Source organism: Uranotaenia lowii, chromosome 2, assembly GCF_029784155.1.
Source record: "Uranotaenia lowii strain MFRU-FL chromosome 2, ASM2978415v1, whole genome shotgun sequence".
NCBI classification, from domain to species: domain Eukaryota; kingdom Metazoa; phylum Arthropoda; class Insecta; order Diptera; family Culicidae; genus Uranotaenia; species Uranotaenia lowii.
This window is the reverse complement of record NC_073692.1, coordinates 243,010,926-243,035,143: the sequence shown is the minus strand read 5'-3', so window position 1 is coordinate 243,035,143 and position 24,218 is coordinate 243,010,926. Positions and strand designations below refer to the sequence as shown.

The window sequence follows — 24,218 nt, the reverse complement described above, 5'->3', positions numbered from 1 at the left end:
CAGGAGTAAAAAAATGACAAAAAGATGATAATCTATTTATTCTTCCCATCCTAATTAGCTTATTACGCCTCATGGTTTCTGTAATAGAATTCTATTGATATTCATTCTACATCTTCATTGACGCAACTTTGCCCACACCCAGAAAAACAAAACCAACGCAGAATGATCAGAAACACAGCAATAATTTATTGGTCGCACGCCAACGGAACTAAAACTACTTTCGTATGTATAGTAGTTAAGTGCAAAAAAATTATAAACACTATTTACAACTCGACCTTTGCGACGTAACTTGGTCTAGCTGAAGCTCCAATTGTTGAACCCCCGAACAACAGCTGTATAAGTGTATCAATAAACTTGCACTTCCCGCACGCCTTTATGGACAACTTGACCTTGTCGGTTGATCGAGTTCTACCAGTATTGCTCCTCCCCCAGATCGTTACCACCATCCTCTTGCCCGCGAGTCTCCACTGATGGATAGATCAGAACATGTGTCTCGTAGTCATCGTCGTATATGTCATCCTGTCTGTATAAATATGAAGTCGATCGAGGCTTGAATCGACTAAACTTCACAGAGGTGAGGCTTAGGGAAGGTTCGTGCAGGCCAAGACATGATCAACGACGTTCACACACAACAGCTAAGCACACAAAAAGGAAGGTAGGTAGGTGTTTGTCGAGTGTTTGCTGGACAAACTCAGCCGCACTATTAGTTGTGGTGCTGCCGCCCAGCTTTGAGTTGATTTGAATAATTTAGAGTTCAAAGTCATTCAGACGACCGAATTAGTTTTGGGCAGCTCCGGCCATCGATTTCGAAACGGTCCAGTTTTCCGTACGGTCATGTCTGTTGCTGAGGATGACCAATCAATGGTCGTTGTACTGCAATAACAAACGACTGACCAGACCATTTCAAGTGGGTTGTTCTGAAGTTTTTGTTTTCGTGTACAAGAAGATCGTTGAGGGCGCCTTTGAGGATCAACTGTTGACCAGCAGTTGTGGGTTGCGGAAATTTGATTCAACCGATTGCGGTATTTGCATTTGGTGAAAATTGATACCTACACTTGTCAAATGTCCGACACTTTAGTCCAAAGTGTTTTTGTGCGTGGGTATTGATAGTAGTTGAAAATATAATGTCAAGTTAACAAATAATCAATTCAGAGTAGATTTAAATTGAAATACCTATTGTAAGGCTATGATCATTCAGTATCCGGGCACTTAATTCCGGAGATAGATACATTCCTAGGGTACGGATGTGTAAAATTTTGGCAGAGTTCTGTTGCTTATGAAAAGGGCAAAGCAAAATTACCTCGAAAATCCATCACCATCAACTTCAGAACTCTTAAACTAATGAATTTTTTTCCTATAACTTCTTTGCCCTGGGTGAATAAAAGTATAATACAACAAGCGTTGCCTGACTGATAGACAATCAGCACACAACAAATAGTTGACGATAACATAGGTCTCAAATTATACAACCGGATTTTGACGCAATGGACAGATGTGTTCTGATGGACGAAGAAATTAAGGTTAAAATCAAATTTAAGATATCAATTTTATTGATTCCTCTTCGTGGCTAGGTTACCATAAAATTCGTATTGGGTTTCCCTGGTGAATTCATTAAAAACATCATGATTTTGCAAAGGTTCTGCTTAGTAATGATAATTGCTCAGTACATGACTGGAAGTGTGCAACAATAAATGAGCGATTTCAAAATAAGGCCAGTGTATTTCTTATAATTAATAGTAATTAATTTTTTATGTATTTTTTCATTAAATATCATATCATCACCTTCCATTTCTTAATAAAAAGTTTTTTGATCGAAAAAAGAGTTTTTTAAATCCACGCGTTTGTAACTACCCGGATACTAAATGATCATAGCCTTATTTGTGTTCTGCCAGTGTGATTACATATTCTAAGGAGTAATATCTGGCAGACAACGCTAATCCGCTAATCGCTAATAAAAGTCCGCTTATTTTAGTTCAGTGATTAAATATTCTCGCTAAACTTTTCGTGAGCTAGCGGATAAGTAAGTTTTGCTAATTTTGAGTTCCGCTAACTGAAGAACGCTATTTTTTTTATTTTGCCATAGATGAAAACATTTTATTTTTCTCATCTTTTCGAATCTAATTCCAATTCTGATAAAAAATTTAAAAAAAAAGATTTATTCCAGAATTTTTAATTTCTAATTGAATCGTTAAATGGCTAAAATGAGTCATTCTGAATATGTTCAAAATTTAGGGATAAAAATATTGAAGCGTATGAAAACAACAACCAAAAAAGCACTGACAGTCAAGTTCCTAAGCCTTTGTGGTTATGCTTTTTTTTTAAGTTTCATTAAATTATTTTATCGGCAATATCGGTGAAATTTTATATTCTTTGAGAAGAATATTTAATATTTTAATCTGATTTAAGCTTTTTTTATCACATTTAAGCTTTTCAGATGTTTTTATGCCTTCATCTCCAATGCAATTAAGGCGAAAAAAAGCTAAAACACCTTAAAAAATTTAAAACGAGATTCAATAAGACTTAACAAATAGAGTAATCGTTCCGAGTTGCATACTCCTGGGTTCACCACACAAGCGGAAACTAGCAGTGCGGATTTGAGTGTCCATTCCCGAGAATTCTGAACCGGCAATTCCCGCAAATAAAAAAAAATCGAGAATTCCCGAACCCGATAAATGGAGCTCAACCTGGTGCTGATAATGTAAATAAATGTCACATATGTTCATGGCCGTAGGAACGGGGGGTTGAGGTTTAAACCCCTCACATGAAAATACAGAAAGCAAGTGAGGTATTCAACTCTTCACTTAAAATTTTTAAATTCAGAATCGGAGGAATAATTCAGGATAATAGAGTAAGGTTGTTCAAGATTAAATCTTGACTGAAAACTAATGCCAAAACCTCAAAAACCCATCCCATGTTCGAAAATTCTGCTTCACTTTTTCAAAATTTTCTCACTCATTCATAGATATTCAAGTCTGAATATTATATTTTTAAATAAATTAAACCCATTTCCGATTATCTGATTCCATAATTCCCATAAACATAATTTTATTTCTATTTTCGTATTTCGGATTCTGTATCCAGTTCAGGATTCTTGATTTGAAGTTCGTTGAATTATAAAAAAAAATAGAAATAAAAAGCTGGTTTGAAATCTTGGTTTAAATTTGGTTTTGCATTCTATATCAAATATGATTGATGTTTTTCGAAATAAAATGCATGTGATAATAGTTTTCCACATGTAAAAAAAAAGAAAAAAAAATATATTCATATTAGAAGTTCCTCAACTTCATTTTTAATCAAAATTCAAACATTTAGAGTTTCGAAATAGCATTTCAAATTTTAATACTCAGATTCAGGTTCATCATTTGAAATTCATATTTTAACATAGATTCAGATTTCAATACAGATAAAAAAATAAATAATTTAAATTAAAAAAATTAAAATTTGGTTGGATCAATTCTGTCTCTAGTGCAAAAATTAAACCGAAAAATAAGTGGAAATTTACCTTCGTAAATCGAGCTTTTGGCAACAAAGCACTTCCGAACGGCAGCTGGGCTCCAATAACCTGAATTCTGGTTCAATCACGACGGTAACACACCCTGGAATCGAGGTATTTATGACCACTTTTTCCCGAGATAAGGCCGATGCAATTACACCGCCCATTGTTTTCAACGGTTTCTATCAACTACTGATTCGGTAACCCACGTTCTCCGTGAGAAACTTGTTTTTGATAGTGAACTCGAGTGACGCTTACTATCATCATGAGTTCTGTTGATGATGATGATATCGCTGTAATCTGTGCTATATGTGAACACGTCGAGAAAGACCTAGAGCGAATCATTGAATGTGTTTTTTGCAACCAATCAGTCCATTTCAAATGCAAAAAACTCCGCGGGAATGCAATTGCTCGGGCAAGAAGCAAACCGTTCTTTTGCTCGCCGGAATGCTTCAATTCGTATGACCAACAGCAGCAGAAAAAGGACGGTTTTGGTGTCCTCGTTGAGGAAATCCGCTCGTTAGGCCAAAGTGTACGGGAAGTACGACTTGAGTCAGCTAATGTACGTATCGCAATTGAGAAATCGCAGCACCAAATAGCCGAAATAAAGGAAACAAATAAACACATCGAAGCGTCCCAGGAGTTTTTGGCTGCTAAGTTTGATTTTCTAAGCAAAGGTTTTGAAGATTTTAGGGAGGAGATAGCTCTGCTGAGATCTGAAAATCACGAACTGAAAATGGAAATAAATGAATGTAAGGGAAAAAACGTTGACCTGACCAGACGAGTAGAAGGATTAGAGCTTGAACTTGATCAACTTTGTCGCAAGGGCCTTACGCGCAATGCAATTGTTTTGGGATTACCATCAATGGAGAACGAAAATTTGAATGGAACTATCGTTGCACTCGCGAGTGCAGTAGCATGCAACTTGGAGGATAAAGACATCGTCAGCGTGAGACGTTTGAATGGAAATAAAACTCAAAAAGATGCTCCGGTTTTGGTTGTTTTTGAATCGGAAACAAAAAAAGAAGAATTATTCTACAGGAAACGCGTGCACGGAATTCTTAAGGCATCAGATATTGGTGACTTATTTTGTGGATCATTTAAAACTGTTACGCTTCGTGATGAGCTGACGTCATTTGGGAAGGAGTTACTTAAGGAATCGAAGCAAGTACAGGATGAATTAGGCTACAAGTACGTTTGGCCAGGGCGAGACGGAAAAGTGCTGCTTAAGAAAACTGATGGATCTAAGGTGGAAAAAATTGGAACGAAGAGTGAGCTGCTGACTCTGTTGGAATCTAAAAATAAACGTGCATTAAATGCTTCTTCTTCCTCATCATTCATCGTGTCGTCGCCGAAGCGCGTGCAGAGGAACAACTAAGAAATACACCAGAAGAAAAATAAAATCTAATGGATTACTCAATAAACAACTATTTATACAATAATATTAATGAATTGAATAAAAATGCTTCTAATATAAAACAAAACTATAGTAGATTGAACATTTTCCAATTAAATGTACGGGGTTTGAACAATTTAGCCAAATTTGATGATCTCAAACTTATTTTACGTCAACTAAAGGAACCAATGGACGTAATAGTACTTGGGGAGACATGGATTAAAGAGAATCGAACACATCTAATTAAAATCCCTGGCTATAAAAGCTTGTTCTCTTGTCGAAAAGAAAGTACGGGAGGTGGGCTTGCCGTGTATGTAAATGACAAGTTTAAATATGATGAAATCATGTGTGAACATGAAGATGGCTTCCACCATATTCACATTAATTTGAAGATGAACGATCAAAAAATGGATTTACATGCCATCTATAGGCCACCTTCTTACAACATTGTACATTTTTTCTCAAAACTTGAATCTATTATGTCAAGGTCTAAGCAAGGGTCCTCTTGTGTGATAGTTGGGGATATAAACATTCCGATCAATAATCTCACCAATCCCAATACTGTCGAATACAAAGATCTACTGAAATCTTATAACTTTTATGCAACAAATACACATGTCACGAGACCCATAAGCAGTAACATATTAGACCACGTTTTATGCTCCGAAATGGTCCAGTCAAGAGTCATAAATGAAACCGTGTTAACAGACATCAGCGATCACTGTTGCATAATTTCATCGATAAGTTTACGACAAAGCATACGTCTTCAGGAACTTGAAAAAGTTGTCGTTAATTATTCTTTACTTAGTGAAAAGTTTGAAGCGAGCTTAAGCAATATAAACCACTGCACACCCCATGTACGCTTAAACAAGATTATTGATCTATACAATAATTTGAAAAGAGAATGTTCATCAACTTATACGATTAAAGCAAAGGTAAAAGGGTTTTGCCCCTGGATTACGTTAGACCTCTGGCAGTGGATGAAAATGAAAGATAAAATACTAAGTAAATTTAAAAGAAATCCAAATAGCCATTACCTCCGTGACCTCCTGCAGCACACCTCCAAAAGTCTACAAATCTTGAAAGAAAAAACTAAAAAAGAGTACTACAGAAACCTGTTTAGTAATGCGAATTCGAAAAATATGTGGAAATGTCTTAATTCCCTATCAGGAACTTCAAAAACTGAGAGCCAAGAAATTAAGTTAAATAAGGAAGGAAGACTTATAGAGAATCAGCAATTAGTCGCCAATGAACTCAACGATTTTTTCAGTAAAATTGGGCCCCAGCTTGCCACTACGATCACTAGTCAAGGCGACGTCAATAGATTTGGAACACTTACGTCACAACGGAACTCGATATTCCTTCGACCTGCAAGTACACAAGAAGTCACTGTACTTATAAAAGAACTCGACTCAAATAAAAGTGTAGGTGCTGATGGAATTCCCGCTCATTTCATTAAGCGACACTATAATTATTTTTCGGATTTAATCAAAGATGTTTTCAATGAAAGTCTATCGAATGGAAAATTCCCAGATTGCCTCAAAATTGCGAAAGTGGTCCCTGTCCATAAACAAGGACCAAAGACAGACCCCAACAACTATCGTCCAATCTCAATTCTGCCAGTCTTGAGTAAACTCATTGAAAAAATGTTAGTTTCAAGAACTAGCGACTTTCTTCAACAAAATAATGTACTCTATAAGCATCAGTATGGATTCCGATCAGGCTCAAGCACCACTACTGCGACCTCCGAGTTGTTTTCTGAAATTTATCATGCACTAGAAAACAAAAAGAAAACTGGCCTTCTCTTTCTGGACTTGAAAAAGGCATTCGACACAATCGACCACACAATCCTTCTGAAAAAATTAAACTTATATGGGATTCGTGGAAAAGCACATGACCTCATGAAAAGTTACCTGTCGAACAGAAACCAGTACGTGATATTAAACGGATTTAAGAGTTGTCTTTGCCCTCTCAAAGTCGGAGTGCCTCAAGGTAGTAACTTAGGCCCCCTGCTGTTCCTGATCTACGTGAATGATTTGCCAAACTTGCAGCTCCACGGAAAACCCAGCTTATTTGCTGATGATACCTGCTTACTGTACGTAGAAGAAAATCTTAACGATATGATTGAGCATAAATCCGAAGACATGAGACTTCTCCAAGAATTCTTCAGCGAAAACAAGTTGTCCCTCAATTTATCCAAAACGAAACACATGATCGTAAATCCGTTTCAATCTGCTGACACTGAAACACATGAGCTTATTGTTGATTCGGTAAAAATTGAACAAGTAACGGAATTCACCTATCTTGGGTTGACGATCGACTCAGCGTTAAGGTGGACACACCATATACAAAAACTTAAAAATGAAGTCGTTACAGCATGCGGACTCTACTGGAAAATCAATAGCTTCGTACCTCAAAAACAACTTTCCATCATGTACCATGCGTTTGTTCAGTCCAAACTTCAATACCTGGTATTCATCTGGGGAGCTGCAGCCAGAACAAGACTCAAACCTCTACAAACAGCTCAAAACCGTTGTTTGAAGGCTGTATACAAGCGTCCAAGGCTGTATCCTACAAGGAGTCTCTTTCATGAAGCAGATGAATCTACTCTGCCAATCAATGCATTAAGAGAACTCCAAGCTGCATCCATAATCCACACTCATCTACATAACCCACTTGCACATCACAATCAACAATACGATCGTCCAGACCACAGATATCCTTTAAGAAACCAAAGCAGCTTGTATGTACGACAACCCACCACAGAATTTGCTAAAAAAGCTTTCACTTACTACGGTAAAATCTGTTACAACCAACTACCTGCGGACATACGATCTGAAAGAAGCACTACCAAATTTAAAACGCTCATCAAAAAGCACATGAGATCTAAATTAGAATCCTTCATCCAATAAGTTAAGCCAACAGTCCGTACTTCGGTAGCCTGCCAACCAGCGTTCCCTTAAAAGAGGATCCCCTCACTGGGAACGCATGAAATCTCTGAATCCTCATCGCCTGAATTTAGTTATTCAATAAAACTAATGCCCATGCAAATCTTTTTATCTTCTCGCCACCAGCCGCCACCGCCCGCCACCACCCACCGTCTCCACCCACCGCCACTAGTCACCAACGCCAGAAACCCCATTTATCAACAGTGTTTCTCATATCAAAATGGAAGTGAAAATTGTAAAAAACATTGTAACAACACCATTGAAAAAAAAATTAAAAATATCGAATAAAGAAGTGATGAGGAGGTTTTATGCCTTTGGGAGAAGTGGCTTGAAGAGTGCTACACTCCCAGGGGCTTTTCCCTGCTTACACAAAAAAAAAAAAAAAAAAAAAAAAAAAAAAAATAGTAAATTTAGATTTAATTTGAACTACCAAATTCAACTAATAGATTCATGAATGAGAGCTCTGTTCTGGGATTAAGATTCGGAAATCTTATTTTTTTGTACATTTCAGAAATTTTATACACATTCAGATACAAATTCAAAGCTCAATTTTTAAATTCAAGTTCAAAATTGCGATTCAGATTGCAGATTCAAAATTCAGGAAAACGTTTATCTTGTAAATAAATTTTACAATCAACATAAATTGTAGCGGAATAGCAAAAAACCCTAATTTGATTTTAAAAAACATCCACATCCACATCAAAATCTTTATGAAAAATATTTGCTGTTAAAAATACATGTACCTGATCTTCTCCTTAAAAATATGCACAACATTCTATATTTTTCGATGTATTGTTTAACATTATTAACACATTAAGGATCGTGAGAAAATCTAAGCCGTCAGACAACCAAATTCGGCATTTTATATTTCAAAAACCAATTGACACAATTATTAAATAAATCTGAGTAAGTAATTGTCGGATTCTTCAAATCAATCTTCCGGGTAGAATCAATTTGTTCCAAACACTCGCGTCCGTAGCAAGGTTGCCGAAAAAAATTCTGTGTTTTGACGAAAAAAAATTCTGAATTTCTGTGATTTTTCCAAAAATTCTGTGACGATTTTCTGTGATGCTTTTTCCATTAGTTTCATTCAAAAGTCATGTCAAATTGCGTCTGTTTTACATTTTACTTAAGAAAAATAAATTAACATTATCAATTTTATCATATTTCTCCAATTCAAAGATAATTTTAATTAATTTGAATTGCCATAAAAAAAATAATTTTGAAAAAACGTCCAATATTTTAAAATTTTGTGAAATCTGTGAATGTTCCAAAAGTTCTGTGTTCTGTGACACAGATTCTGTGATGAAATTTTACTCAAAATTCTGTGAAATTATAGATTTTTCTGTGATTTCGGCAACCTTGGTCCGTAGCCTTCAAAATTCGCTAATAGACTGACCGTTGAGATTTTTTCATTTTTATGATTCTCCCTCTCTTTTCGAGATATCTCGCATTTAATCCGCAATGTGTTAATATTGCAGATTTGAAGCAAAATTTCTAACTAAAATCTTTGATTCAAGTTTGCATCAAGCAAATTTTATTCAAACAATTTGTATCTCGTTTTTTTTTGAAAACTTTAATTTTTTTCATAAAAGTTTAAAGAAATTTAATTTAATTTACAAAAGAGTTCGGAAGATTGGGTTTGTTTGATTTGAATATAGAATAAGTTTTTTAAGGAATGGAAGAACTCCAAAAAAACTTATTTTATGCTCTAATTAAATAGGTTTGATCAAGCAGATTCTTGAACATATTTAAAGATTTAAACCATCGAAGAAAGTGAATTTGGCACACCTTTATGGTAAGAGGCCAATTTTCTAAAGCCACTATTTAATACGAAAACTTTGAATGTACAAGTACTAAAACATGAAAAATCGTATATTAACAAACATAATTTGTTATATTTTTTTTGTATTCGTGAATTTTTGGGCAAAAAATCATAGGTAAAAATCACCGGGCATCAAATTTGGTTGTTTTGTTGGATTAACTGAGCGTTCACTTTAGAGCTTGAACATTGAGCCAAAGAACAGGGCTAAGGATGTTTTTGTCCAAGCTTTCGGCGATGTTGCCACATATTTTATTTTAAGAGGGATCAAACGTCGCTTCTCTTATATGCAGGTTCACAAAGGTTTTTTGCAGAGATTCAGAATTTTATCTGGTGACTTTGATGCTGAGTGATGTCGATAAGAAATCTAGGAAGGAGGTAGGTTGTGACCCGATGGTATCACACGTGTTTTCTTTTTGTTCCAGTGAAAATTATCAATCAATTCGTTATCTAAATAAGAATTTTGTGAGTTTTTTAAATGTGTTTAACATGTAAAAGGATGTGTGCAGAAATAGTGACCTGCATATAAGAGAAGCGACATCTGATCCCTCTTAAAATAAAATATCTGGCAACATCGCCGAAAGCTTCGACAACAAAATCCTCAACACTGTTTTGTGGCTCAATTTTCAAGCTCTAAAATGGATGCTCAGCAATCCAACAAAACAATATTGAGTTTGATGCTCGGTATATTGCAAAAAACGGTATGAATGACTTGAATTTTGTTATCAATCACACAGTTTTATAACTACGAACACGAATCACCAGAGCAGTGAAAAAATTGCTCCTAATCATAAATTCATATGACGAGCTTAAAAATGAATTGCTACACAATACTCTCCTTGGTTGAGTTTTCAATTAGAAAGCTAAAAGCTCCACGACAAAAGCTCGGATCGATTGGAATCGATGTGGACAGTTCTTTTGAATCGATTGGAATTTTGTGTTTCAGACGTCGCTTCTCTTACATGTAGGTTCACTATGCATAATGACTGAAAGCCGAAAGTTTCTCCAAAAGTTGTGGCTTCAGTTTTATCTATAGATATAAAAAGCAATTTCTGTATGTTTGTTTGTTTGTTTGTCCTCTATAGACTCAGCCGTCTTAAGAGCCAGATGTCTGAAATTTGGCATGGATGCTTATTAGGACCAGGAACGATGAAAAACGTTTTCAGATTTTCGGATGACCCCTTCTGAAGGGGGTCGTCCATACAAGACAACTATTGTTTTCGCGATATTGACGTTACTTTTCGTCGGATTGTGTTGAAAATTTGAACATGATTGTTTTAAAGACGAGTGATCGATTTCAGGTGTCAAATTTTGTGTAAGGGGTCAGTCAAACGGGTCGTCCTTATTAACTGCTCGCTGTTTTTGCGATATTGACGTTATTTTACATCGTATTCAGATGAAAATTGATACTCGATATTTTTAAGTGTCGTGCAATCGATTTGAGGTATCAAATTCAGAGTAAGGGACCGGCAAAAGGGGCTGTCCATGTTAACTTTTTAATATCTTAGTGATATTGACGTTTATAAACACCGGATTGTGATGAAAATTTTTACATAGCAGTTATAAAGGACAAACAATTGATTTCACTTATCCAAATTAAAGTCAGGGATCGGCCAAAGGGGTCGTCCATATTAACTATTCACTGCAGACGAAAATTTGTACACGAGAATTTTAAGAGACGAGCAATCGATTTCAAGTATTAAATTCAGTGTAAGGGGCGGGCAAAGGGGGTCGTCCATATTAACCTTTCAGTATTTTTGCAATATCGTCGTTATTATACATCGGATTGGGATGAAAATTTGCACACGGTACTTTTCAGGGACGGGCAATCGATTTGAAATGTCAAATGTTTTGCCAGGGGTCAACGAAAGGGGTCGTCCATATTAATAACATTTTTCATTGTTTTTAGCAATATTGACGTTATTATGCTACGGATTGCTTTGAAAATTTGCACCCGGGAGTTTTGAGGGAAGGGCAATTGATTTCAGATATCAAAGATTGTATAAGAGGCCACCGAAATGGGTTTAACTATTTGGCAATAACTGCGTTGTTATGCAACGATCGAGTCGAAATTTATACAGGGGTTTTTTTTTGGCACGGTCAATTGATTCCGGAATTCAAATTTAGTAGCAGACGACAGAAAAACTAATCGTCCAATATTTTTGCAATTATTACTTAACAATGAATTCTGAAGTGCATCTGAAAATGCTTGGCAATTGACTTCATTCAAACTGTTCATGATATATTCCAAGTTAAAAAAATAAGCGAAAGGAATTCGTATGGGATCAGTAAGTGGATAAAATTTGCTTTGAACAAATGTGTTGATTAGTCTGTTTGCGATACTGAAGTAAGCTCTCGCCGGGCAAGAAAAAACAGAAAGTCTGCTGAGCATTTCCATCATACATAAAGAAATGCCAGTGATCAACATTCATGGGTTTCGTGCATTTCAAAGTGTTTGTTTGTAGGTGTAGGTGGCCGAGCAGTTAGCGTGGTAAGACGGTGATCGCTGGGTCCACTGATGACATGAGTTCGATTCTCATCTCCGTACTTGGTTGTTAATCTTAAGTTTTCCACGTCTATTCAGGTTGAAAAGCCAATCTAGGCCACGACAATGTATTTTTTTTATTAGAAAAAAAAATTTAATCTGAATAGAAAAAAAAAGTTTATATTAGATTTTTGTCACCGGTGTATCATACTATTGTTGTACTGTTTAGTATGGTGGCACGGTGTGTTTCGTAGAAGGACTTAAAGAAAAAAAATACAGTAACGCTAATTTTTGCATGGGCAGAAAGTAGAGCTTTTTCCGGTTCATTTTCACCAAAAACTAAAATATTTTGTCGGTAACCCCCCATACAAAATATTTTTTTGAAAATTTTCTTTTTAAATTCTTTAAAAAAAAATAAATATATTTAAGGTGTTTTATAATTCTAGAGGTGCTAATTATCTTAGTTTTAACTTTCAAAACTTTTAAATTGAACTCAATAATGTTATAAGAAACTTAGAAAAATTTTCAATTTTTTTAAAACTAGTTACAGAGCTGTTTAACTTAAAAAATGCTTAAGAAGTATCTTCTAATCTTAAATTTAAAAATTGGCTGGCCAATCCTGTCAGCAATCTGAGAGGGTCAAATTATCTGAAATTATAAGAGTTATCTAGAATAATATGAATCCATTTGAATCCATTATCAATCCATCTTCATATTTTCTGATTGTGGCAACACTGCAAGGAATTCTCTTTTAAAAAAACTCAATGGTTAAGAAAATCCGTAATCACTAAGAACCGCAATAACTTTTTTATGATAAAGCTTATCGTGATGCGATCTAGAGTAGAAAAGTTTGCCATAATTTTAGTTTTTATAAATATAATAAGATAATAAATATTTAACAGTAAACGATGCGTTATAAACAGTTTTTGATGAGAAATCAGTTTTTTAACTTCTCCTGAGTTAAATGTCTCAAAATTCCATTCGCACTTCAGACTCAATGCAAATCGCTGCAGCAGTTCAATATAGCTTAAATTTTGCTTGTTACTGTCTTTTGATACAATGATAATTATAAGCATGGGGTTTCCTTTAACTTTTTTAATTATATTATTTTCTAGTCGAATTTTTGCTACCCTGCTGTATTCTGTGATTCTTCCATTTTATTCAATGTTAAGGGTCAATAATCTTAGCTTCTGCGATTTCCAACCTATTATATTTTTTAAAATAATCTCTTGAATTCTTTGTTTTAAATTGAATTGTATAGTTTTTTGAAAAAAAAAAAATATTTTATGGATAAATCTAGTCTAAAACTGTGATAAATTTAAAAAAATTTCCCAAAAAAAATGGATTTAATCTTTTTGTCGATCTTTAATTTACAAAAATTAACAGTACTTTTGGCAGAAGTGGATTGCAAATGATCGATAGCAAGCTAGCCTGCAGCGCGTAAGGTTCATCATATTTTGTTCATCCCTTACTTATTTTAATTATTCTTCTTTATTATTGAATAGAACCTTAATGAAGCATTAATGTCATAATATAACTTCTACACAATCATAACTTCTACAATTTTATACCAATCATGGAAAAATTCGTTTTTAACCGTTTTGTTGATCATGAAATCGAAAATGTCAACAGTACTTCAATTTTGAAAAAAAGAAAAGATTTTCATATATTTTGTTGGAAACAAATCAAAAGCTGTAGGACCGTTCTTATTTGTGTATCATAATTTTTTTTACCCAGAATTAGCCACTAAGATATACACTAGGGTGCCCCAAAATTGCATAAATTCTGGGAATCTGGAGGCTCACCCTCAAAATGATAGATTAGGATGTGCAGAACAAACTTTTGTATGGGGCCGATTGAAAAAAAATATGTTTAGAGGTTCCGCAAGCGCGATCTTTGAAAAAAGTCCACTTTCAAAAGATTTGATTTTAAATAAATTCTGGGTCCAAAAATTTTCATAAAATTTATATACGTCAGTCGGACATCGTCCTGTAGATGGGCAACATCGAGCCCGAAACCGGTCGACAAAAAAGGTAATTTTAAACCCTTTTTCCGTTAAGTAAGAACGTTAAGTGTCGTGTCCTGTAATACGTCGTGTGTTTTTGTGTCTAGTAAAAGTTCTTACGTGAGCACATATCATTTAAAATGAGTGAAATTTATATATTTTATATTTTTTTAATTTTGTTCGAGTTAAATACTACACGTAAAAAATGAAAAATGGACCAAGTTTGTATCAAAATGTAAAACAAGCAAGCTATTTCCAAGAAAAAAAAATTTGTTGGTCCAAAAATTTTTAAATTCAACTGACCAAAATGTGTACCAAGCGTGAAATATTTTTGATATCAATGCCATCAAAATATGCGGATTTTTGTGCACTTAAACTTTGCTGAACAAAGCATGTTGTTTTTATCATCGTGTGTAGAGCTTTTTACGGTTCAATGCTTAATAAAAATCACAATTTAGGATATTTTTTATTTAATTTATCAAATTTGTCTTAATAAATACCTACTTTAAAATAAAAATACTTGCAAAAAAAGACTTGTATGGTTTAAGGAAGTCATCAGAAGGGCATATGCCAAATTTGAGCAGAATCGGACAACAGGAAGGGGTTACACTGAATCTCAAGTGTGAAAGGGATTCTGAGACATAGTGTTCTAAAGAAGCATAAAAAACTGGTTTTTCATCATATATTTTTGTCTTTACCAATCGATTGCTTGATTATGTAGATTTTATTAAAATTTCAAATAAGACTAACATTTCACCTGAAAACTGCAACTCGATTGGACTTAAAACAAAAAAGTTATGGCTGTTCAAAGATTGTATTTTGGTTACAAAGTTTGTTCTGCACATCCTAATCTATCATTTTGAGGGTGAGCCCCCAGATTCCCAGAATTTATGCAATTTTGGGACACCCTAATATACACATATGTCATGTTACATTTGAATAACACCAATTATAACAAGGATATTCCAAATAATAAAATTTTAAATAAAATGTTCATATAAAAATAAGTTTTGCAGAAAATCCAATTCACTTATCTTTCCAGCCATTGAATTTTTTTATTGTTTCAGAATTTCAAAACTTGAATAAAAATAAAAAAATAAATTTTCATCGAAAAAAGTTGCTATTCCATTGCACTGGAATATTTTCACAGATAAAAATGTCTAAATATGGACTAAAAATCTTCAAAAAAACATGGGGTATGGGGACTCACCGACCAAATATTTTAATTTTGCCTGGAAATGATTCAGAAAAGGCCAAATTTTCCATTTCTGAAAAAATTAGAGTTACTGTATTTTTTCTTTTAAACATCTACTATAAACACACCGTGGTGGTGTTTTATGGCAATTGACAATCCTTCGTGACAAAAGTCAAGAAATAAATTTACAAAAGTATCTCGAAAGTTGTTCTTCACGCATTTGTTACAATCATCTAACGCCTTCAACTTGAGAAAACATCATATCTCAACTCTTGTTTGAAATACAAGACCAGACTCAGACTCGAAGGAAGCTCGCGTTAAGGCATTGACCCCCGAATCAAGGTTCGTTGACATATCTGGAGCAATAATCGTTGCCATCTCGCATATCAGATGAGCAAAGGAATGCCCCACGAAAAAGGTGTCACAATTAATTGTGAGAAAGCCAAGGTCTAATGGTGGGCGATGTGGTTGTAAAAATTACCAATTCCGATAAAAAGAAATGGAAGAATAACCTATTCCGGCAAATTAATTCATGATCCGGAACCAGCTGCTGATAAGTGAGACGCGTCAACGCAAAGATCGCACGCCCCGTCCAGCCATTTGTTTTTTGGGTGTAAATTGAGAGAAGGAAGGCGCAGTTGGCCAGTCAAAACAGTTTACGATGCGAGGGCCTATCTGGAATTTTCCTCTGAAGTTGAATCAGAGACGACACGATGAGACGATTTTTGTTTTTTGAATTTTAACCTAAAAAATCACTCTTCTTCCGGCCATTCCGGCGGCGATTGCTAACGTGAGGTGTCGACCGACCCGGCGCGCAAAGATGTTGATTATCTTAAGACCCAGGGAGCTGGTTGGGCAGTCTGCGTTGAATAATTCATCGCAAATGTGGTGTTTTTTCAAAATTTTGTTTGTGATCTTTCTTTCGGCAAGGAGAGTGCTTTCCGTTTTCGCTTTCAAAATTAAATAAATTCATTTGAGCTTCTTTGCTGTTTCGTGTTTTAGGGAACGAAATTGAAGCGTAATACGAGTAATACCTGGTCACCTACGCGCTCAGCAAACACACAACAACTTATAATTACGCATCGCAAATTCCTAATCGAAGGAGTGAACGAACGGATAAGAGGCGACTGATTTCGCTTCACACGGCAAAGGTTGTATAATTTCCAAAACGAACCGACTTCAGCCGGTTCTCAACATCGGGCCTTTAATATTTACACTTCTGCGGAGAAAAATAAACCGGCAAAAACCACTCAGTTTTGGCAATTGATGCTCTCATCGTGCCTCAAAAACCTGAAACCCTAAATTGGTTTTGACTCACAATTCTACAGCATGCTGATAGATTTAATTGTTCAATTCCAGTCCAGCCAGACTAAACAGGTACCTATAATTCAATCATGGCAATACAAGATTGATACCACCAAGCAAGAGACTTCGTAATCGAGACGAGCACTAATTGTGATGCTACGATTTGAGACCACCTTTAGCCCCTCGCGTAAGACCACTATGCCAGGCTATACGTAATTCGAGGAGAAATGGCTTCTTGTCTCACTGAACCACTGCCCGGAAAATGGAAGAAAAGTAGGGTAGTTGCGGTTATAACAAACCAAAGGCACTTGTACAATAGGTTTAAACCTCACTTCGTGGATGTTTCCAACACCTTTGAAGTGCCTTCAGACAGCAGTGGGTTACCAGACCCTAACGAAAATGAAACAAGCGCCAACAGCGTCGTAAGTGCCAAAAGAAAAGATGATTGAGACATAAAAATCAAAGCAATGACCGAGCGAGCAAGCGAGCGACCGAGGGTAATTGCAAATGGATTTGTTGTTGATTTACGAGGGATTATTTACAATTCATGAAGCGGGCCTCTCTGTCTTTTTCGCTGTGTGTGACCCACGAACGACGGGACGATGATGTTCCGAAGAGGCTCTTTGCGCGGTATGGAATAATGTGATTTCGTAACAGTGATCATCACAAGAAGAAGATGTTGGGTGCGGGGAGATTTGAGCATGAGAAACTTGACCAAATCGAGATTTTGGAACCTATACTTAGAGTATGATGGTTTTCCATCTCTGTCGGTTAATTAAAAAATTGAATACAGATTACTGGGTCAAAAAAGGCACCCAAGCGTAGTATCCAAAATGTTATCAATGATGAAATAAGAAATAGGTATAACTTCAACATATTTTGATCATTAACAAAAATTTCCATCATATGTTGTATAATAAGGACCGGATTAAGCCTTCGGGGGGCTCGGGGAAATTGGTTTTGGGGGGGAGGGGTGTCAAGATTCGATGTTTTTATTTCATGTGCCAACTACGTAGAAGGTAGTTCCTGGTACTTTCAAATAAAAAAAGTAAAGTATTTAACACTAAACATACCGACACTTTGTATATACACAGATAAAAAAATGTAATAATACTTTACACGTAGCTTTACTTTTTTCAGCTCAAAAATAATAATCGCTCGAATAAACGTGTAAAAAAGATAAACAACCCTGCAAAACTAGAAAACTTCTAGTAACTTTACATGTAAGAACATGGGTACAAAGGAATCGAGTTTTTACACTCATTAATACAGCTCGTTACATGTAAATCTTCATTCACATTAAAATTCGTTGTTTGTTGTAAATCTCACAGTTGAAAAATGTAACAATACATTACACGTGAACTTACATTTTTGTTCGTGTTATAAAGTTTTCGTGTTAAATAATGTAAAATGTCATGACGAAAATTGGACGTAGAGAAAAACTAGTATGATTACATTCAATTAAAAGGAAATTCACTTGTTCAAAACATGCAAGCTGCTTTACATGCGGTAAAATTAATTTACATGTAAATCTGATGAGGCCCTTCATTCGACAAAAGTCGGCCATTTGTAGAAGAACTTAGTTATTGTTTTTCTCGCTGAATCCAGACGAAATTGACAATATCGAAGTACAAGTCGTTACTATTTGTTTAAACATAGAAGCTGTTGAATATTAATCAGTGGTACAGCTGTGTACAGCGGTACAGGAAGAATCAGTGTCAAATGTGAAAGAGGAAGTTTCTGAAATACATTTAGGAATTCAACCGTTAGAATATAATCTTGAAGAACTCTGAATTTTAGTGAACCTAACAACAGAGAAGTATGTTTATTCCGTCTTTGAAAAGATGCGCAAAATCATTGATAATTTTTGCTATCGCTAGATACACGTAATTACAAAGTCCTCGTAAAAAAACATGCATCAAGTTGGAATTTTCAAACATATCTTAAGTGAATTTGGACACCTGTAGAAACAGCGTTTTGTTTTGTAAGCAGTATATAAGATAATGGTAAATTGTTATCGACGTTTGCTGTTTTACTTTCAAATTTATGATTCTTTTTAAATTCTAGATTGTAATATTGAGATGAAAATGAATTTCTTCGACTGTCATCCAAAATCGTAAAGGATAATGTGTCTGGAAGGTATGAACACAATGTTTTAGTACAGCTTAAACCTGAGAAATTCGGCGCCAGAACGAACAGTAAGTTTTATTGCTCTTTCAGCATCCATTCATATTTTGCCCACTTGTGAATTATATTATCATTTTTATTTGAAATCAAGATCTGGATGAAATCGCATTTGTTTACGACTGCTTAGAGATTACACCCTTCATGTTACTCAAAGTCTTATTAATTGATTGAAAAACGGTTTCACGAGTTAAAAAAAATTACAATTAGTTTCAACCATTACCTTTGATCTTCATGAAGAACATTCACTTCGTCAACTCTTCCGTATCGATAGTGAATTTTGATATTTTCTTAAAATCTGCCTCAAATGAAGAAACCGCATTATCCAACTGAAATAAAAATTATAATATTCAGTCAGTTTGTCCTGTTTCTAGCGGGTAATCCCTAGATAAATATAAGAGTAATTTAAAGTAAAATCTTTGATTCTTACCTCAAGACGTCGATAGAACTTAAAAGTGAAATAATTTTGTCGCTCGTTAAATATTTCAGTTGACCAAATGTTATTTTCCCAGAATGCAAAATCTGACGAATAATGTTTACTTTTAAAATAGAATGATCAGACATGAATATACAGGTATTCCGATTTCGTCACTTTTTATGTATGGGTTCAGAGCTCGTAAAATAGTTACAGTTCTATTTGGGATTAACACTGCTCAAAATTATTGAATAAATAATTTTCTTAGAACCGTCAATAATTTTCTACAAATCAATAATGATTTTTAAAAGATTCTGTAAATACAATAATATTTATTTTGGAAATTTGTCATGAAAATTCAAATTCATTTCTAAGCCTCTTACTAATACATGTATGAATAACAAAATTGCATACCTCATGTGATACATTTTTTCAAACCTTGACAGTTTCCATTTTTCCGATACACGCTCTCAATTTTAAGCTCAAATTTAAATTGGCCGAGAGTTCCATTCTTTGAACTTAAAATTGAGTTCTATTTGGTTCAAAACGAAGTTCGAACTGCGAACTAAAAATTCCATTTTTTTTTCTTCGACGATAGCTTAATGCAGAATCCAGGTTCTTCTGGATGTTACATTTTGCGATAAGCGTCCGGAAGTTTCCAATGTATTTTTGACTGGTGGTGTCGAGTTTTTCAAAGCACTTCAAAAGCAATAGAATCTACCGGAACAGCAAACATGGTTCCGGAAATATGTTATTTTCCAGAGTATGTTCATTATAGGGTACCGTACATCGAGCCTGAAATTAGCCCACGTTAAGCATGGTGACGTAGTTGTTATGAGATTTAACATACATTACATAGGAAACAAACTTAAATTTTATTTTTTTTTTGTCATTTGCATAGAAAATTTCAGTAATTAGTGTAAAGGAACGAAAGAATATTTTACTGTTAACGAACTTGAAACTTGCGTTTTAAATGATTCAATAGAACAGTTCAATGTTTTCTTATAAGATATTTTCAATTGTTTAGCTTATGACATGCTTCGAAGTTTACAGTTATTACGATTTCCACGAAAATTTAGATATCTCCGCGGCAAATTTGCATTTTATGCAAATCCGCAAACCAAACCGTATTTTTATAAGAAACTCATAAATCTGAAAATTCGAATTTATGAATTTGAGGACAGTGGCATATAAGTTACTGGCAAAAAATTTTTTTTTATGGAAAACTGATGAATTCAGTACAATGCTCGCTATTCTTCATAACAACTACATACGTCATCATTCTGGAAATATTTCAACCCATATGGCGGTAAACTGTTATTTCGAAGAACTTTGGTAATCTTCCAACAATTTCCTGAAAATAAACAAACTTCGTAAAATTTTGTGCAGCTTCGACATGTCTTACGTCCAGACGAACTCAAAGTTGAGGCTGCCACTGAAATGCTGTTTTGAAACAAACAAATCAATAAAGAATTTTAAATCGGGAGCGTGTATGCAGATCTGAAAGCTGTCACACATTTTGTCAACAAAACAGAATAAATATTTTCACATCGCTTTCGTTCGGTCTGCAGGCTGAATAAAATTTGATAACTACCTGGGAGATTTTTAAAGGTACATTAACTTACATTCAACTGCATAATGAGGAGTCAAAAGGTAGGTTTCATGTCATTGAATCTTTGATTTAAGTTAATAAGATTTTATTTTCAGAAGCTCTTACTGCCCACGGAAACGATGGAAAGCGAACAAAACTCCGCTGGTTTCCGAAATAGGACTGTTGGATCCATGGCGGACAAACAGAAATCAACGGTGGCCACCGTAATCATCAAGGTGCAGTTTCGCATAATAAAGCCCGCATGAGATCCAAGCCCCTGAAGAAGTACTTTCGTTCTGGAGGAACAATCGGTTCTCCGATTATGGTAAGAAACATGATATTTTTTGCTTGTTTTGAAAAGTTATTGATTTCTTTTTTACTTTCCAGGGAATATAATCACTATGAAGGAGCCATCAGTGTGATTCAGAAGGTATTAGTGAACCAGGGCAAATTTGAAGGCTTATCCGAAATAAAACAGCCTTAAAGGAGTTCTGGAAGTCGTTGTTTTTCGCGTCTGGCTGGTTGCAACAAGCAGACAAGCCATTATAACTTTCGGACCAAGCTCTCTGCCGTGTTTGGCGCCACACCGCTTTTAAAAACCTCTCCGATTCTGTCAAATTTCTTCCATTGGAAAGAAGAAGGTCTTGTGCCGGAATATTGTCAGCTGGTTTTTATTTTTGTGCTAGTGCTTGGATGTGATTTTTTTGTCGAAAAATATGTGACGGCCGTTTAGTTCACTAAAAAAGAAATCTGGAAAAGAAGTAAAATAAATCAAAATTTAACGGAGTTTAGTACTTAACTCATTTTCAGAAAACATTTCCTTGAACTCTCAAAGCAAAGGAATATTAAGCGATCGTTTCTCAGGTTCTTTCTACATAAAAATAAAATGTTCTGGCGACTGATTTTTCCCCTCGTTTGCTGAAAAACTCTAATCGCTCATTAGCCGAACGCTGGAGACTTTGCTACATTTTTTTCCTTGGACTGCTGTCAGAATCATATCGAAAAAGGATGTAAATTAAGAGTTCATGTAAACAGAACTTGTCATGTAAATTGACTTTTTGGGCAGAAATAGGAAAGAGATGTGTTATTGCAATACTTTTCAAGAAGGATTACATGAAATGACCAGTTTTATCACTTGTAAAGAGCAGATACCTTTGTACCCATGCAGTTGCATGTAATCTCACAAGGATTTCCCTAAATGTACATTTCAAATAATTACATGTAATGTCCAGTATCATTACAAGTAAACACGCGTTTTCCTTCTACACATGCTTTAACATGTAAAGCTACGCGATTTTTTTATACTTTGTACCTAGTAGTATTACATGTAATAAACTGTTTCATTGTATGTTATGAACTGTATCATTACATGTAAATGCCCGATTCCCTTCTACCCATGTTCTTACATGTAAAAATACTTGGATTTTTCTAAGTGTGTACCTATTCATACCGCGAGCGGTCAAATGACGGTTTACACTGTTTTCGCTAAAACTTTCTTGTTTCTCAACCGATTTCTTTAAAAATTATAGTTTTGAAAAGCCTATAATGTGACTCAAATATGTTTCTCAGACAACTTTTAACTACAGTCAATTATTTTAAAGTTATGTTAAATCCAAGAATTTTTTTATGAAAAAACATGCTTCAGGAAAATTTCTATAAATCTGTTAAAATTTCGCTTAGTGCAAAAGAAAGCTGAAGTTAGAAGCTATATGTTGCACATACGGAAATTTTTATTAAATTTTTTTTTAAGATCATGTCTACAAAAAATGTAAAAAAGTTGTGTAAAACCCGAACTTTCAATCAATCAACCACCAAAGCTGTTCCTGTTACAGTAGAAAAAATTAAAAAAACGTATTGTAAAGTTGACGTAATTTGTCACATTTTGGCATCTTTATATTTTTTAAAATACGAAATACATAATTTATGACGAATTTTCAAAGGTAGCTGTTTTTCAAACATTTAATCAATTCGGATTTTTGATACAATTCCTACACCTTAATATTTTTGTCAATCATTGCACCAATGCAGTTACATCACTAGAACCGGTATGAAATTTTCTTTCTTTTGCATATAACTTTTTTGCCTAAACCTTACGATAACATACTCAAAATCCAGTGCAAAGCTGAATTTAGGTGTAGGAATTGTATCAAAAATCCGAATTGATGAAATGTTTGAAAAACAGCTACCTTTGAAAATTCGTCATAAATTATGTATTTCGTATTTTAAAAAATATAAAGATGCCAAAATGTGACAAAATGTGACAAATTACGTCAACTTTACAATACGTTTTTTTAATTTTTTCTACTGTAACAGGAACAGCTTTGGCGGTTGATTGATTGAAAAGTACGGGTTTTACACAACTTTTTTACATTTTTTGTAGACATGATCTTAAAAAAATTTTAATAAAAATTTCCGTATGTGCAACATATAGCTTCTAACTTCAGCTTTCTTTTGCACTAAGTGAATTTTTTTTTCGAGCACTGAATAACAGATTTATAGAAATTTTCCTGAAGCATGTTTTTCATAAAAAATTTCTTGGGCTTAACATAACTTTAAAATAATTGATTGTAGTTAAAAGTTGTCTGAGAAACATATTTGAGTCACATTATAGGCTTTTCAAAACTATAATTTTTAAAGAAATCGGTTGAGAAACAAGAAAGTTTTAGAGAAAACAGTGTAAACCGTCATTTGACCGCTCGCGGTATGTATACCACATGCGTTATTCGAAAAGCACAACACTTAGAAAAATTTAAAAAACGCAAAAATACTTACATTTTGAAAATAAAAATAGTCCTGTCGTTAAATTTGCGAAAAAAAAATTACATAAGGTGTAATCATCATTCAAAGTTCAAAAACCGTCATTTGACCGCCTCCGGTACGTTTAATGTTAAGCAACTTATCATAAATGAAAACTCTGATTAGAGCTGATAAATACATAATAAAATTCCTCATTTATACAATACCTCTATTATAAACTAGAATTATCTGGTTTACTATAATTCAAGGATAGATTTTTAAAAAGTTTTCAACTCTATATTCAGATAAAAAAAATTTAACTTGGTCAAATTGTTTTCCTAAATTTGATAAGAGATACTTTTACAGCCCTTAGATCTAAATGGTTAAAGTAGGTGCCGAGCTGTATAGTTTATTTATAGGTGAAGACAACCAAAAACTTTTGTATTCGTTCATTGTACCCATACAGTGGTTTATGAACGATTGTGACGTAACGCGACGCCATGACGGAGTCAAGTTTTAAGCGCCCAATTGTAGCCATGGAAACTTATTAGAAGGAATGTTTAACGTGTTGAAAATAAAGTTAATAAACTACTTTATTTACCTTTTACTCAAAGCGTCGCCGTGCTACGTCAGAAAAAAATGC

At 34.5% G+C, this 24,218-nt stretch overlaps 1 protein-coding gene and 1 long non-coding RNA gene across 4 annotated transcripts in view; one reads left to right on the top strand and one right to left on the bottom strand.

Moving 5' to 3' along the window:
• LOC129743863 (rho GTPase-activating protein conundrum) overlaps positions 1-24,218 on the bottom strand; it is a 352,674-nt gene that overhangs the window by 290,323 nt on the left and 38,133 nt on the right. The gene's annotated exons all lie outside the window — the stretch shown is intronic.
• Positions 20,811-21,561, top strand: LOC129743865 (uncharacterized). Its single transcript, XR_008736707.1, has 3 exons — positions 20,811-20,901; positions 20,956-21,164; positions 21,227-21,561. It is a non-coding gene; the product is annotated as an uncharacterized LOC129743865 (long non-coding RNA).